Source organism: Cibotium barometz, chromosome 58 (genome assembly GCF_041138505.1).
Source record: "Cibotium barometz isolate CiBa-2024 chromosome 58, ASM4113850v1, whole genome shotgun sequence".
Taxonomy (NCBI): domain Eukaryota; kingdom Viridiplantae; phylum Streptophyta; class Polypodiopsida; order Cyatheales; family Cibotiaceae; genus Cibotium; species Cibotium barometz.
Genome location: NC_141103.1, coordinates 3090478 through 3106732, shown reverse-complemented (window position 1 = coordinate 3106732; position 16255 = coordinate 3090478).

The following is a 16255-nucleotide window of genomic DNA, read 5'->3' as shown; positions in this document are numbered from 1 at the left end:
ACAGAAAAATGCCTGACATACTTTGCCCAACCCCCAGCCTGCTGAATCATTCATGATCAGCAGTAAAAAGCATTTCAAGACCTAAATCCATATCCAAAACTGTCCTTCATCTGAAATCACATCTTCAGACACTGCATCCTGTACAATCACCATCAAATGTGCATAATACTTCTTCAGCCTATATCCATTTACCCTGGAAGCATGTAAAGTCCCATCTAAGTCTGCCAATGATAGGTGCCATTTGCAAATCCTTGCATCACCAAGAAGGGTCCTTCCCACTTAATTTGAAACTTCTTATGAAAGGAATTATCCAGCCTGCTATTATAACGTAATACCAAGTCATCCTTCATAATTCCTTTGCTTTTAATCTTCTTGTTGAACTTCTCCAGCGTCCTTGCCTGCATATTTTCATAATGCTTTAAAGCATTATCCCTGTTCAGCTGTGCTTCTTGTAAATATAACAGCCGCTCTTTAAGGGCATCTTTAGGCTCTTCCAAAAGCTTTTCCAACATTTTAACAGCTGGTATCTCCACCTCAATAGGCAATAAGGATTCCTTCCCATAAACAAGATGAAATGGAGTGAAACCCGTACCAGTTTTAATTGTTGTCCTGTATGCCCACAAGGCAGCAAGCAACTCCAGATCCCAATTCTTGCCTTGTTGCTCTGTCACCTTGGATAAAATCTTGATCAATTCACCATTGAAACGCTCATTCAGGCCATTACACTGTGGATAGTAAGGTGTGGTAAAACTGCGACTGATCTTCATCTTTATACACGAATAGTCCATAAGCTCTGCTCTGAAACCTGGACCCTGATCAGAAAGCAATTCCAATGGCACACCAAACTTACAGCAGATATCCTGATATACAAACTTTGCTACCTCCTTAGCAGTAATTTATTTCACTGCCTTTGCTTCTGCCCATCTAGAAAGGTAATCAACTGCAGTCAAGATGTAGCACTTCCCTCGGCTGGTAATAGGCAATGGTCCCACAGCATCAATTTTCCATTTTTCAAAAACATCATAAGCAAGAATTGTCTTTCTCATCTCAGGCTTTAATATCCGTCTACTGTGAGCTTGGCATTGTTTGCATGACCTGCACCAATGATTAACATCCTTATGTACACTTGGCCATACATAACCTTCCTGCAATACCTTATGCAAGGTAATCTTTGAGGCAAAATGTCCACCGCATGCTCCTTCATGATTTTCCTTAAGAATTTTGTAGATTTCTTCCTTCCAAGGTACCCGTCGCATTACCAAATCAATACCCGTCGCATTTCTTCCTTCCAAGGTACCCGTCACATTACCAAATCAATTCCCTTCAAATACAAAGCATCACCAACCATCATATACCTTGCAGCTTTCCTGATGAAACCATATTTTTTTGATTTTTCAATACCATTAGGAATCATCCCTGTTAACAAAAACTCCTCAACATCCTGTAAATTCTCCCTGCCACAATAAAATGATGCATGAGCTTTAAGAACAAAAACTTCACCAATCATTCCCTAGGCTGCTTCATGAGCCTCCTCATTATGGCCTCGATCCACATGTTTAAGACTCCAAGTTTCAAATTCCTTCAACAGACCTTTAATCTTGAAACACATTTCTTTGAGTAACATATTCTTTGACTTCCAAACTCCCAATACCTGTTTTACCACGAGCAATGCATCTCCTCGAATGCGAATCCTGTGTACACCATGTTTCAAACATATTTGCAATCCAACTTCCAAAGTCAGATATTCTGCTTCATTGTTACTATGTGCATCTACCTTAACACCTTTCTTAAAAACAAGGCAACCCTGTGGATCATAAAGCACCAAACCTCCTGAGGCTGCATCATGGCTTTTCTTGTAAGAACCATCAAAATATAATAAGAATGCATTCACCAGCTCAACCGCATCCTCAACTGGCTTCTTGATGGTCTCCTCCTTTATAAGAAGAGGACTCTCCTTATATGTCAGTAGATCAGCTAAGGTAGCCCTGGTACTCTCTTCCACCAAGAATGAGAAAGTAAATCCCTGCAACTCAATCACCCACTTCATCATAGCCTTAGATAAATTTGTGTCATTTATCAACTGAGGCAAAAAAGTGTAGCTCGTCAAAAACACAAAGGGGCGAGGCAGCAAGTAATGGCGGAACTGCCTACATGCATATAGTACACTAACCATAACAAGTTCCACTTTTGATAACAACCTTTCTCTGGCAAGTTTTACTCTGCTAGCACAGTAGACTGGTTGCATATAATGTGATTCTTTCCCCTTCTGTAACAACATAGCTCCAATGGCATCTTCACCTACTGAAGGATTGACATAAAATACCTGTTCCCAATTAGGCGCCTGCATTGTAGGAATAGCTCCTAACACCTCTTTCACTTTTTGGAAAACCACCTCACACTCCTCCGTCCAATGCAAAGGATCATGCTTTGCTGCTTGCTGCAAAGGATATAACAACTGTAAAGATAGAGAGATGAACCGAGCCATATACTTCACCTTTTGCACAAAAGTAGCCAGTTGCCTTGTATTCTTTGGTGTAGGAAGAAGAAGAAGAGACTTGACTTTATCAGGATCTGGATCAATACCATTCTCTGAAATAACATGGCCCAAGAGCTTCACCCTCGGTTGAGCTAAAAAACTCTTTTTTGGATTTAATTGACCCCCACCACACTCATTATAACGCTGAAAAACTGTAGCCAACTTATCACAATGCTCTTGCCTGGAGCTGTATATACAAAAATCATCAATAAAATCCTTCACAAACTTGTTCAAAAAAGGAGATAATACCCAATTTGCCCTTCTCTGATAGTAGGCTGGTCCATTCATCAATCCAAAAGGAAGAACTTTGTAGCAGAAGCATCCCCACGGTGTAATGAAAGTCGTCTTGCGCTGATCTTCTTCTGCAATCTTTAACTGGAAATAACCTGAATACCCATCACAAACACTATACCTTTCATATCCAGCTACAGTATCCAAGATCTCATCCAAAAAAGGTAGGGGGTAAGAATCCTTCTTTGTAGCAGCATTCAAAGGCTTGAAATCCACACATATACGCCACCTGCCATCCTTCTTTGGACTCACCACTGTAGGACTTACCCACTCAGCTGTGTCCACTGGTGTAATGAAACCTGCACTCAACAGCTTATCAACTTCCTCTCTCAGGGCCTGCATTTGTTCTCGTCCCATCCTGCGAAGCTTTTGCCTAACTGTTTTTACACCTTCTTTTAATTCAATCCTCAGATCTGGCCCTTTAAATCCTCAAATTTCCTTATAAGAGGTGATGAACAATTCTGGAAAATGAGACAGCATATTAACATATCTAACCTTTTCTCCACTCGAGAGATCCGGACTCAGCATTCCTTCAATCAACTCCTGCTTCTTCTTCACTTCTATCTTTGGCTGCAGTAATTCCTCAATCACTTCATATGACCCCATAGTATCTTCTCCCTCAGTACCCACTTCTTGCATTTCTTTATCTTCATTTCCTTGTTGCTCTGATATTAGGAAAGCCACATCTGCCTCTTCTCCACTAGAAGCAATGGTCGGTGAATCCATCTCTGATTCAGAAGTAGTGGTGGTAGTTTCCTCTTCACTTGAATCCTGTGGCCTCTCCCACACATCATTCAAAGATCTCCTACTATGCATCTCAAAAGATTTTTTATTACCCTGCTTATTATGCAAAGAAATGGTCCCATACCTCCAGTCCTGTACTGCACCCACCACTCGCAACCAGGGTCGTCCAAGAATAATTGGAAAAGCACCAAGACCCGCAGGCATCACATGAAAATCTACAGTAGCTTTAACATTAAAAGCTTCAATTTCCAATTCCTTTATCATACCAAGACATTTTACCTTTTGATGATTAGCCATCCTGATTCGAAAACCAGAAACCCCAGACACCCTCAAGCCTGACTGCTCCACACATGATTGGGTAATCACATAGATTTGAGCTCCTCCATCTATATAGGCTTGACCAAGGTTCCTACCTTTACTCCATACCTCCACAATAGGACAAATATCTGGAAGCTCTTCTAAAGATAGTACTTTGACTGACCTCTTTTCTGACTCCTTTTCCTTTGGATTCACAAGTCTCTTCCATTGCCTTCTTAACTTTGGCACCATCTCCACCAACTACCCAAAGGTGATGTTGGCCTTCCTGTTCACTAAATCAGATTTCAAGTCATAGCTGGTTTGCCCATCCCCCAGTGGGAAATCTGACACCTGGAACCTTCTACGAGGCTTCCGTTTCCTTTTAGCTTTCACATCTTCTCCTTCCTGCTGCTTCCCCTTCTTACGGCTGGGTCCAGCCACCCCTTTTCCTTCTCTTTCATCTTGCCAATAGGCATCACATCCCCTTCTTCTCTCACCTGAACATTCTCCAGAGTAACAACATTCATGACCTTTTCCTTCCCCTTCTCTTCAATTGTGATTCCACTCTGGGGCCTGCTTGATCCCTGATATCAATACCATAATCATTTGACCTGTCAGGTAGCTGTGAAGGTAGTGGGTACATATCACCACCCATTCGCTGAGGCTTATCACAATCTGTACTCAGATGACCAAGCTCACCACAGTTCCAGCATGTAGGGATGAAACGACGGCCCCTACCGCGACCACGTCCATATCCTACTTGTCCATCTCCTCCTTCATGATTATTGCCTCGGCCTCTACCACGTCCACCACCTGTACTTCCCATTAAATTTAAGCTCAAATTCTTCATCAGATCAACCACCTGTTTCATATCTTGTCGTAATCCCTCATCAGAACCTGCAGGAACTATAGGTACTCCTTGACTAGCTTGTGGTACCATCTGTATAGCTTGGGCTTCAGTGGGCTTCATCCTCTCAATCACTGCATTCATGGGTGTAGCCTCCACTCTACGAATCTCCGGCTGTGCTACAACTGGAATCATCCCCAGCTGATTCATTCACTGCAACTTCCAGTCTTTTGATTTAGCAATTTCCACCGCATCCTCATAAGACCTGGGCTTTTTCAATGCCACTTTCCAGCGAATACTCCTCTTAAGCCCAGCTACAAACTTGTTTTTCTTCATCATGTCAGGCGGTACCTGGTCTTCCCCTAAAGCCCTGCATAGAGTCTCCCATAGCAAAGAAAATTTCTTCATATAATCATATAATGATTCAAACTCACCTTATGTCAGAGCTTGCACCTCATGCCAAACCTTGTCGGGGTCTTCCACCTTCTTGAACCTGTTGCTAAGTGCTGTCTTTAATCCATTTTCAGTCATATCAAGATGTGGAACAGCAACCCTCAATGACTCCTCATAAGCTCTGTACCAGGTCCTTGCATCCCCTTTCAAGCAAATGCTCAGTAGCCGCAACACCTGTACTGACTCATTAATATGGTTGCTTATGCATGCAACCTCCATTCTTTCCAAGAAATCTGCCACATCCTCATTAGGGCTACCATAAAACTCTGGATAAGACATCATTTTAACCCTCAAACTTCACCTCGAAACCCAAGAAAACTCCTTCCCTGAACTCTCAACTCCTAGGGCACACACCCTGATAAACTGAAGAAAATAGCAGAGTAATCCTCAGTCAAACAATGCCAGAGCAACTCCTCAGTGGGGGCACCAGAAAGATGTGAGGCAGCTCAGGAACACAAGAAGGCCACGATAGCTCGCCGACTCACCACCTTCGGAACACTCACAAGCACAAGGGGCACCACCAGCTTCTCTAGCTGGAAAGAAAAATCTCTCTCTCTCTCTCTCTCTCTCTCTCTCTCTCTCTCTACCACCCAGAGATACCCAAAGAAAGGCAGTTTCAACAGCTCACATATCTCATTATCAAAGCCTTTTATTTGTCAGCAAGGCTAAGCCACTCACATATCATTCAACACAAACCCTGTTTGTCCATTTACAAGGGGTGATCCATCACCATAGATTTTATTAATTGACAAACTTCAACCCACTCTTCCTCGCACTCTTCTTTTATCACACACTCACAGCAAACAACTCACACACACTGCCCAAGCTTCTCTTGGTCCTCAGCCTGTGCCTCAACTGAAGGCAACTCTCTTACACTACCAGCAAAACTGCCAGCACCCAAAACAAAAAACCAACATTCCCTCTTCAAGAGCGGCCACGACCCAACACCTATTTCCTGCTTTCTCTGCAACAGCCCAATACAAGAAAGACACCTTCTGTCTCCAGCACAACAGCCAGCCTAAAACACAATACCAAGGTGGCTTCCTTCAAATCAGACCCACTAGTTACCACAGCAGCCTCCAACGCTGCCTTTGTGTTCCCAGTCTGCTCTTGACGTTCCCCAGCTGCGCCAACTCAAGCAAAACACAAAGCCCTTCTTCTAACATTAAGGCAACGCCTATATCCACAGCCAGTCCACCACACTCTGTAGCGCATGCTCGAGGCCGCCTGCAGCAGCTGCAGCCAAACACTCGCCAGTCCTTGGTCTTCCAGGCGGCACAACTTTGCCTAGCCTCTCACTCGCCAACCTCTGGCTCTGCTTCACTTCACACACGGCTCCCAGGCCTTCAAGCACCAGGCGGTTACCAGTCCACGTCCGTCTGCTTCACCTAGGAGGCGGCCAACATCCAGGCGCCCTTTGCTTTTCACTGCCCACACGGCTTCCTCTGGCTTTCGAGCGCTTACCACCTTCTCTTGCGGCGGCGTTTATTTCACACTGTCTCTTCACTCGACCCCCTGGTCGGTGCCATACAGAATCACTAGCGTTCCTTCTCCACCAGCCACCGCATCAATCAGGCTACCACTTATCCACACGCCCTCGTCTTCACAGACCCACGAGCCTGTCTCTATGCCAGCTGCAGCGCTAGCAAGGCGTCTTCGCTTTATCACCAGCCAGCGACCTCCACACACACACCCTCTCCTGCTTGTGGCTGCACACTTTCTTCCAGCCATCGCCAGTATCTGCACAACACCCCCGCCTTTTTTTTCCAGAGAGCCCATCTACCTTCCTTCACGCCTTCGACGCTTTCTAGACATCGAGTTGGCCGCCACAAAGAACTCCACTTGGCTCTCTATAAAGTGGCCACATAATATATGTTTTTTATTTATTTTTTTAAAGTCTTAAGAATGGCCACCACTACTAAAAGGGCTCGTCATCAGCATCAACTTACCAATCATGAGTTGCCATTCAGTCTCGGTGCCATGCATTTAGTAAGCACCCGCTCACCATATTGTTGCCATAAAACTCCCAGACTCCAGCATCTGCTCTCAAAAAAACACGTGCATAAACCAGCTCACAACAAAACCACTCAGCATGTACACTTGCCAGGGCATTCAGAGCAAAGTTTTATTGCACACCATGCATCCCATATGTACACGGACTCAAAACATCTTTACAGAAAAATGCCTGACAGTTACCATTGGGGTTGCTTGACAACACAAGCTCTTGTGTAGGTGCTAAATGCACGAGAGTGGTTGAGTGACTTGCTTGGTGTTGCTTGGGTCTCCATTCTTGTCGAACTTTAGGTGGAGTTGTTGGGGTTAAAGTCAATAGCGACGTCTTCACTTTGTTTGATTTTAGCAACCATATAATGGGATTACCATCAGAGTATTCTAGTTAAAGCATGTGCACAGGCACCCATCTTGGATGTACATTATAAATTGGTGGGTTGATGCCTTTGAAATGTGATGAGCTATGGTGGATCAAATGCAAGAATCAACATTTGAACAATTGATCTAATATAATAATGTAGGCATGGGTACTCAAAAACCAGCAAATTCTCATTAGACCAATGCCTCAATTTATAGGTTTTACATCCACAAGCATCCAATCTCACTGATTTCTCCTTGATTTGTGACACCTCCCTTACATCTGCTGGGGTTCCTAGAATCTTTCCACACCCCTATATTCACTCATGCTACCCTTGATTCTCTTATCAATAGATACCTCTCACCTTTTCACTGCTACCCACTTAATTACAGACTCCCTTTTATAGTCTCTTGCTAAGGGCTTGTTCCCGCACACACCCATTCACTTGGATATTTCAACACCTCCCCTCAAGTGAATAACTCTAGCACACTTGGACCCTATACCAAGTTTCCCTCTTACTTGTGGCAGCCCACGACCAGTGCCTCAAGTCCCTAACTCATAGTCCTTAACACTCTCTCTCTATGTGTCTAAGGCTACGTGACCTTGACTAAACTGCTCACACATACATCTACCACATAGCCTACATCATCGGTGGCTCAGAGAGGTGGTTTTACTCTGTTGGGGCAGGTTACATTGGGTTGTGGGGTTTCTCCCTCTTTTTCTCTCAAAAAAGATGTCTTGAATCCTCTTCCTTATTAGGAGTCTCCATGAAGTTTGCCGATGTCGCGATCCTTCTTCATTGGGTTTGCTGTAGCAATCTCTAGCCATATGTCCTGGCTTCCCACAGTTGTGTGACAAGTGAAGGTCCTTCCTCCTCCCCTGCCTCTTCCTCATCCTCGTCCTCGTGAGAGTCCTCCTCAGGTATAGAATGCTCTTTCCTCTCCAGATGTTGGGTCCAACCCTTTCTTCTCTTTGACCTTGGTATCTTGCTCTAGTAGAGCTCCTTCTATCTCATGCAGCTTCAATTCTGGTACATTCTTTAAGGTTGTCACAATGTTCTCATATTCTCCTTTGTCCACACTCTTTAGAAGCACTGCTAGTGCCTCATCATCCTCTACCTTCTTCCCAATGGCTGCCGGTTGTTGCTTAATGCTTAATCCTCTTGATTTCTCCTTGATTTGTGCCACCTCCCCTACATCTGGGGCACCTTTTCCTAGAATCTTTTCACACCCCTATATTCACTCATGCTACCCTTGATTCTCTCATCAGTACCTCTCACCTTTTCACTGCTACCCACTTAATTATAGACTCCCTTTTACAGTCTCTTGCTAAGGGCTTGTTCCTGCACACACCCATTCACTTGCATATTTCAACACATTGCCACATAGGTAGCTCCCAATCCTCCTGATTTCTCCTTGATTTGTGCCACCTCCCCTACATCTGGGGCACCTTTTCCTAGAATCTGTTCACACCCCTATATTCACTCATGCTACCCTTGATTCTCTCATCAGTACCTCTCACCTTTTCACTGCTACCCACTTAATTATAGACTCCCTTTTACAGTCTCTTGCTAAGGGCTTGTTCCTGCACACACCCATTCACTTGCATATTTCAACACATTGCCACATAGGTAGCTCCCCCATGAGGTCGTGCATTATTGGGGATGCCCTAGCCTATGGTGGTCATTTGTATCCCCCATGATCCCTCTTTGTGATGCAATCTGGACCACTAATTGAACTTAGTTCTAGATAAATCTTGATAAGGCATATATTAAGGCGATCAATGATCCTATTGGTGCTAGGGTAGGGTCAAGGTATCACCTCTGGTCCAGGATTCTGAGGGCTCTGTCAATATCAATCTTGTCGAGAGGATCATATAAGTTAAATGGGTAGGCAGGGGGTGCAAAAGCTGTTGCTGCTCTCCAGTGGGGTTTCTGGGATCTTTCCTTCTTCCAAGACTTGTGATGGGAGAGAGGGGTGATTAGCTTATGAGGTCGAGACCTTGGTGAGTCCATTGAGGACATCCCCTTCTAGGGAGGTAAGTGGTGGGGGTAGCTTGGGAGATGAGAGGAGTGAGGGTGGTGCTAGTGGGGTAATTGAAGGAGTAAAAGCACTTGTAGATAGTGTCAGTCTTAGGAACTCTAATAATCACCATGTGGTTGGTGCCAAATTGGAGAAAACTAATTGTATCACATCTTAAACATTCATTTTGGGCAGTTTTCTGGTCCATAAGGTGTCCTAGAGTAAAAGTCCATCAACCCCATGTATGGACCTTTATGGGCATTCGTTTGAAGAATTCCGCAATATAAGAACATGATGTCTTTTAGAGTAAAAGTCAGTCAACCCCATGCATGGACCTTTATGGAAATAATAGCACACACAAGCATGAACTCTATTTGATAGTGTCCCATATTTCCCTAAGTTGTCTCTAAACCATTTTTCCTCCATCTTGTGTGGATATGAAGATGTTGAGTATTCAGGTTGCTCAACCATGACCCTAAAAATTGAATCCTTTTACACACACACACGAGCTAAATGGTTTTCAATCATAATAATATGAGGGTGAATCATTGATATTTAACACATGTTTGCACATCTAAGGTCTCAACAATAAGGTACGAAGTGTCTTTATAGACAACTTCAACTTAGCCCCCTAGTTTTGGTTTGCTTCTGATTTGAAATTGTTGTTGTAGAAAAGTGTTAAGAGTAATATTTATTATCTTCAAATGATGATACGTTATAATTTGTTTATTTAATTATAGATTTTGATATATCATTAATGAGAAATACTAATGATTGCAACATTGCACAAACAATACAATTTTCTTGACATTATTTCTCAAAAGATTAAGCTGTACCGTATAAAAGAATGTAACATTACATAAGCTTTACAATTTCATTAACTTAAAATTTGCTAACTATATCGCTTGAAGTTTTTTTCAACTAAACTAATAAATTCTTTTTCTAGCTTACCTTGTATGTTCAAGTATTTTAAATCTTACAAAATTTTATTTCTTTAGAAGCTGCTATTTGTGTAATAAGCAAAAAATAATGCATTGTATAAACATGGTTTTTTTAAAGATGATTTAAGTACAAAAAATTTGATATATTTCAAAGGTAGTGCTTTGATTTACTTTAAGTTATTTAAAATTTAAGCAAATTTTAATCTTTTGTGAGAACAAAATTGTAAATTTATGTCCAATACTCAAAAAAAGATATATATTTTCAATATTTGGGAAGGGAATCTTTCCAAGTAGTCTAGGTCAACTACCTATTTAACTTGCAAACGTGTTTGAGTTGATTTGCAAAAATTTCACCATGAGCCCATTTTTTACAAAGAGAGAATGTGCAACAATCCTTAAAGGGCCCAATTTGAGTCCAAATTTCCCCTAATGTTCATACCTCTTTAGGGAACCAAAATAAGAATTTATATGACCTTGTATCTTCCCACATAGGGTGCACCTATTCTTTTTCAGAAGAAGAAAGATGGGACATTTCGGCCATGCATTTATTATAGAGGTATGAATCAATTAACCATTAATAATAAGTATTCTATCCCTAGAATTAATGAGCTTCTTTAGATGGACTACATGGGTCCCAGCTCTTTACAAAAATAAATTTAAAGTCAAGATACTACCAGATTATAATCAAGAAGCAAAAGGTTCCAAGCCATTTCAAACCCTTTGATGTTGATGAAAGGAAAGTAGTTCATTTTTACGAGTACATCACTCGAAGGGTGAGAAAATAGAGATCTCCTATGATGGACCTGATGAGATAAAAGAGATAACTATTGCAAAACTACGTGAATATCCTAAGATGATCTTCATTGCCACAAAGCTAACCTCATAGGAGGAGGAGGCATTGATTACTCTATTAAAAGAGTTTAAGAACTATTTTTCTTGGAGCTATGAAGACATGAAGGGAGTGCCGCCCAAAAGTGGTGCAACACACTATCCCTATCATATGGAAGGCTCAAGGCCAGTCAAGCAACATTCTTATCAAATGAATTAGAGGTACTCAACAATAATAAAGGAGAAAATTGACAAACTCATTGCTATAGATTTCATTTATGAAATTGAGCACACAGATTAAATATCGCCAATTATAATTATACCCAAGGAAAATGGGAAGCTTCACGTGTGTATCGACTTGAAGAAGGTGAGTGTGGAAACCCACAGAGATCATTACCCATACCCTACCCATAACATGTTTTGGAAAGGGCGGATGCAGAAGCCTATAGTTTTTTGGATGGATTCTCAGGATACAACGAAGTATCCATTGCATTGGAAGACCAACATTAAACTGCTTTCACTACCACATGGGGAACCTTTGCTTAAAGTAATGTCATTTGGACTGACCAATGATCCCACAACATTCTAGATATTAATGAGCACAGCTTTCAATGATTACCTGAAAAAAATGCTTGAAAGTGTTCATTGATGATATCTTTTTGTGTACTTGCAAATGGATGGAGCAATTATCTTGCCTACTAAGAAAAGTATTTGAAAGGTGTTGATTGTATCGTATATCCTTAAAACCTTTGAAATGCCAATTTTGGGTAAAGTATGGAGTAATATTAGGGGATATATATTTCCATATATGATAGTAAGCTAGAGTTACCACCACCCCCACCACCAACCTACAAGGGAGTACAATGGTTTATAGGTCACATGGGCTATTATTGGAGGTTCATTGTGTTCTATGTTGATATCGCCAAGCCATTATATAAGCTTTTGATTTTCTTTGAATGGATTGTGGAGTGTCAGCATATTTATAATGAATTGAAGAGGGCATTAGCTAGTGCACCTATTTTGAGACCACCAATTTGGGATCTCATGTTCCATTTGCATATTGATTCATCAAACTTTGTAATTGGGTGTGTTCTGATACAGCCAATAGAGCATAAATTGGATTACCAAATCTACTTTACAAGACAACAGCTCCATGAAGCTCATATGAATTATACCACAACAACAGAGAGAGAAGGAATGTATGCAGTGAAAAAGTACAGACACTACTTGTTGGCTAATAAGTTCATCTTCTTTGTGGATCATCAAGCTTTGTTGTATCTTATCCAACAAACCTTGTATGATGGGGTGAATTACGCATTGGCTGTTGCTATTGATGTAGTTTGACTTTACTATTATGGAGTAAGGAAAGGTTCACAACATGTATTTACACACCACATGTTGAGAATACCTAATGGAGAACCTACCACTAGTGTTAATGTTGAACTACTAGATAATGCTCTATTCAAATTAGATCTGGTACTAGAATTGAGTGAATAAATCTTCACACCACATGTTGAGAATACCTAATGGAGAACCTACCACTAGTGTTAATGTTGAACTACTAGATAATGCTCTATTCAAATTAGATCTGGTACTAGAATTGAGTGAATAAATCTTCAAGTATCTTGCCTATGGATTTACATAGGACATGCCATTGAACAAGGATAGGATTTGGCAACTTATTAAGTTGGCAACACTACCAAATTAATAGCTAGTTAAATATATAAGTTAGTCAAAGAGGCAAAGATCACGTGCTGAGACGATGTGTTAGGGAGGATGAGTTCTTGACCATTTTATAAAGAAGATCATAGTGGAATCATCAGTGGGACATTTTATGGGCAAAGTAACAAGAAAGAACTTGCAAACAAGGTTATGGCCAACAATGTTTGATGATGCCATGGATTTGTCAAATATTGTGATGAATGCCAGTGCTTTAACATTCCCCATGTAAAAGATAGAATACCTTTAATTTCGATCATTGTGCAACAACCATTTTGAGAAGTGTGGGGAATAGACTTTGTTGGACCCATTAGTCCAACTGCGTCGTGATAAGCAAGCTTGGTATATTATCATGGCCACTAACTATTTTACAAAATGGGCAAACTCAAAAGCCACATGAAAGGCGGATGGGGCACCCATTTTATCAACGAGGTCATTGAAGACTATTGACAAGATTTATGATGGTACATTTTGTAAGTCAACACCATACTACCCTCAAGCTAATGGGCACGCAAAATTACTAATATAGTCCTTTGTGGTATCTTGACCCAAGACTATAGAAGCTAGCTAGAAGGATTGGGAGCATAAGCTAATAGCAACAACGTGGGCCTATAGTACTTCCTATAAGTTAGCTACAAGGCAAACTCCTTTTCAGCTTACCTACAGGATTGGTGTACTGATGCCTATAGAATATTTGGTGCCAAGCTTGAGGATAGCCATACGAACATCTTAGGTAGAATGCCCTGGCGAAGAGGTTAATTGAATTGGAAAAGCTTGATGAAAGTAGAGTAATTTCTCTACATGTGGGATGATAGTGGAGAAGCTTATATGCAAATGTTGGTTTGACCAAAACTTGAAATCTAAAGAGCTACAGGAAGGAGATCGAGTACTTCTATATAGAGTTGATTCTTTTAACAGGAAAAAGCTGAAATATCTAGGGCTAGGGCCATTCAAAGTTGTAGAGCTCACCTCCCAAGAAGACGCTCACATCAAGACCATTGATGGAATTGAGATGCAGGGCTACATAAGTGGTAGTAAGCTTAAAAACTACTATGGAACCTTAACCCAAGACATGTTAGAATAGCCATATAAAAAGAAATATGAAAAGCTAAAACAAGATAGGCTCAAGAAGGAAGCATAGGAAGAGGCTAAGTCTAGGGCAGCTAAAGCTAAAGCAAAAAAAAAAGGCTAACACTCTAAATAAATATGGCTACTCTAATTGTGATCGAGGAAGAGGATCTTGAGATAGAGCCTACTCAACTCAAAGTTGGACTCTCTATGGAAGGGAAAACAACTAATATCCTTGTAAAAAATGACTCCAGAGCAAGTCACAACTAATATCTTTGTAATGACTTGGGAGAAAGTCACAACTAATATCCTTGTAATGACTTGGGAGAAAGTCACAAAACTAATGACTCGGGAGCAAGTTACAACTTACTTTCATATGAAACATGGGTGAAGCCCCAGGAGCCAAAGTTAGAGCCAACATCAAAGTTAAAAGTGTGCATGCAGGAACAATAGGAAACACCATATTAGATAAAATGGGAGAAATTCCATTCCCAAATTGGCCCATTTTTTGAGTTTTTAAATGTTTTTCTTCTTTCCCAACAAGAAATTAGAAATAAGATTACTCAATCTCTAGAATTGCGTATTAAAAAAATGTTCAAATCAACAATGTTTTTATAGAACTTGTCTCTTAGTATGCAAGTAAGGAGAATATTACCAAACAAGATTTGGTTTGAAACAAGCACTTGAAAGATAAAAGGTGAGATAAGTATGATAATAGGATGTTGATAATGTCCCTACTAGGGCCATTCTACATCTACCATGCATGCCGGATTATTGAATAACCCTAGGGCCATTCTACCACACGCACACTCTTTCTTCTTGAATGTAGCATAAAGGCTATGGAATGGCCCTAGGGCCACTCTACCATGTGCATTGTTTTTCTTGTAAAGTGCAAGGGGTTCTATAATGGCACAATAGGTCCATTCTACCATGGGCAATATGTTCTAGTGAAGCACAAGGTGTGTTGAAGTGCCCTATAGAGAAGAGGGCCATTCTATAATGCTAGCAAACAAGACACATAGAACATGATCATCACTCACCCAAAATGTTATAATGTATCCAAAGTTATAAATGGCCTCAAATGAGCACAATTATAGAGAATCATGACGGACGTATAGTCCTTATGTATATGTACAAATCTCCATCAAGCATCTTTGTGTTTCTTAACAAGTAAACATCCATTACATACTTTGTCTCTCGATCATGAACGGTGCTCAAAATGGTGTTACATGACTTAATATAATAAGCTACATGGTTTTGTTGTATTTACAGTGAACCTTTTATAAACACCTCATATATTGAAATCCAAGGAGTCTCCTTAGAGTAGGATGCACAATGACTTAGATTCCAGTCCAATTGAAATCAAAGGAGTCTCCTTAGAGTAGGATGCACAATGACTTAGATTCCAGTCCAATTGAAATCAAAGGAGTCTCCTTAGAGTAGGATGCACACTGACTTAGATTTCAGTCCAATTGAAATCAAAGGAGTCTCCTTAGAGTAGGATGCACACTGACTTAGATTCCAGTCCAATCAAATATCACAAAAAGTACAGTAAGTTTAAGAAAACTCTTGCCACAAGGGTTTAAAGTTGTCGGCGGTGAACATAATTTACTTTAATAAACTCATTTTAAGAGACTTTCATAATCTTCTTATATTCAAATCAAACGAGCCCCCTTAGACTAGGATAGACTTTGACTTAAGATCCACTCCTTCAAAACACCACAAAAAGTATAATATAGTTTAAGACAAATCTTACCATAAAGATGTAAGGTTGTTAAGAATATAAACTTTAATACATTTATTAAGAGACTTTCTTCTGCTATTTAAATCAAAGGAGACCCCTTAGAGTACGATGCACTCCGACTTATGATCCACTCCAATAAAATATGACAAAACAGACACTAAAGTTTAAGAGAATTCTTGCCACCATAAGGGTTTAAGATTATCGTAAAAATAAACTTTAATGCATTATTAAGAGAGAAATTAAACACTTGAAAATTTTATTGAGATATCAGGAGTAACGTAACGTAATGATTTCCCCCCTTTGGAAAAACACCTTACAAACACTATCAGGAAGGGTTCACAACTTCATGTCTATACATTTCTTTGCATGCACTTCTAGACTTACAAGTACTACATTGG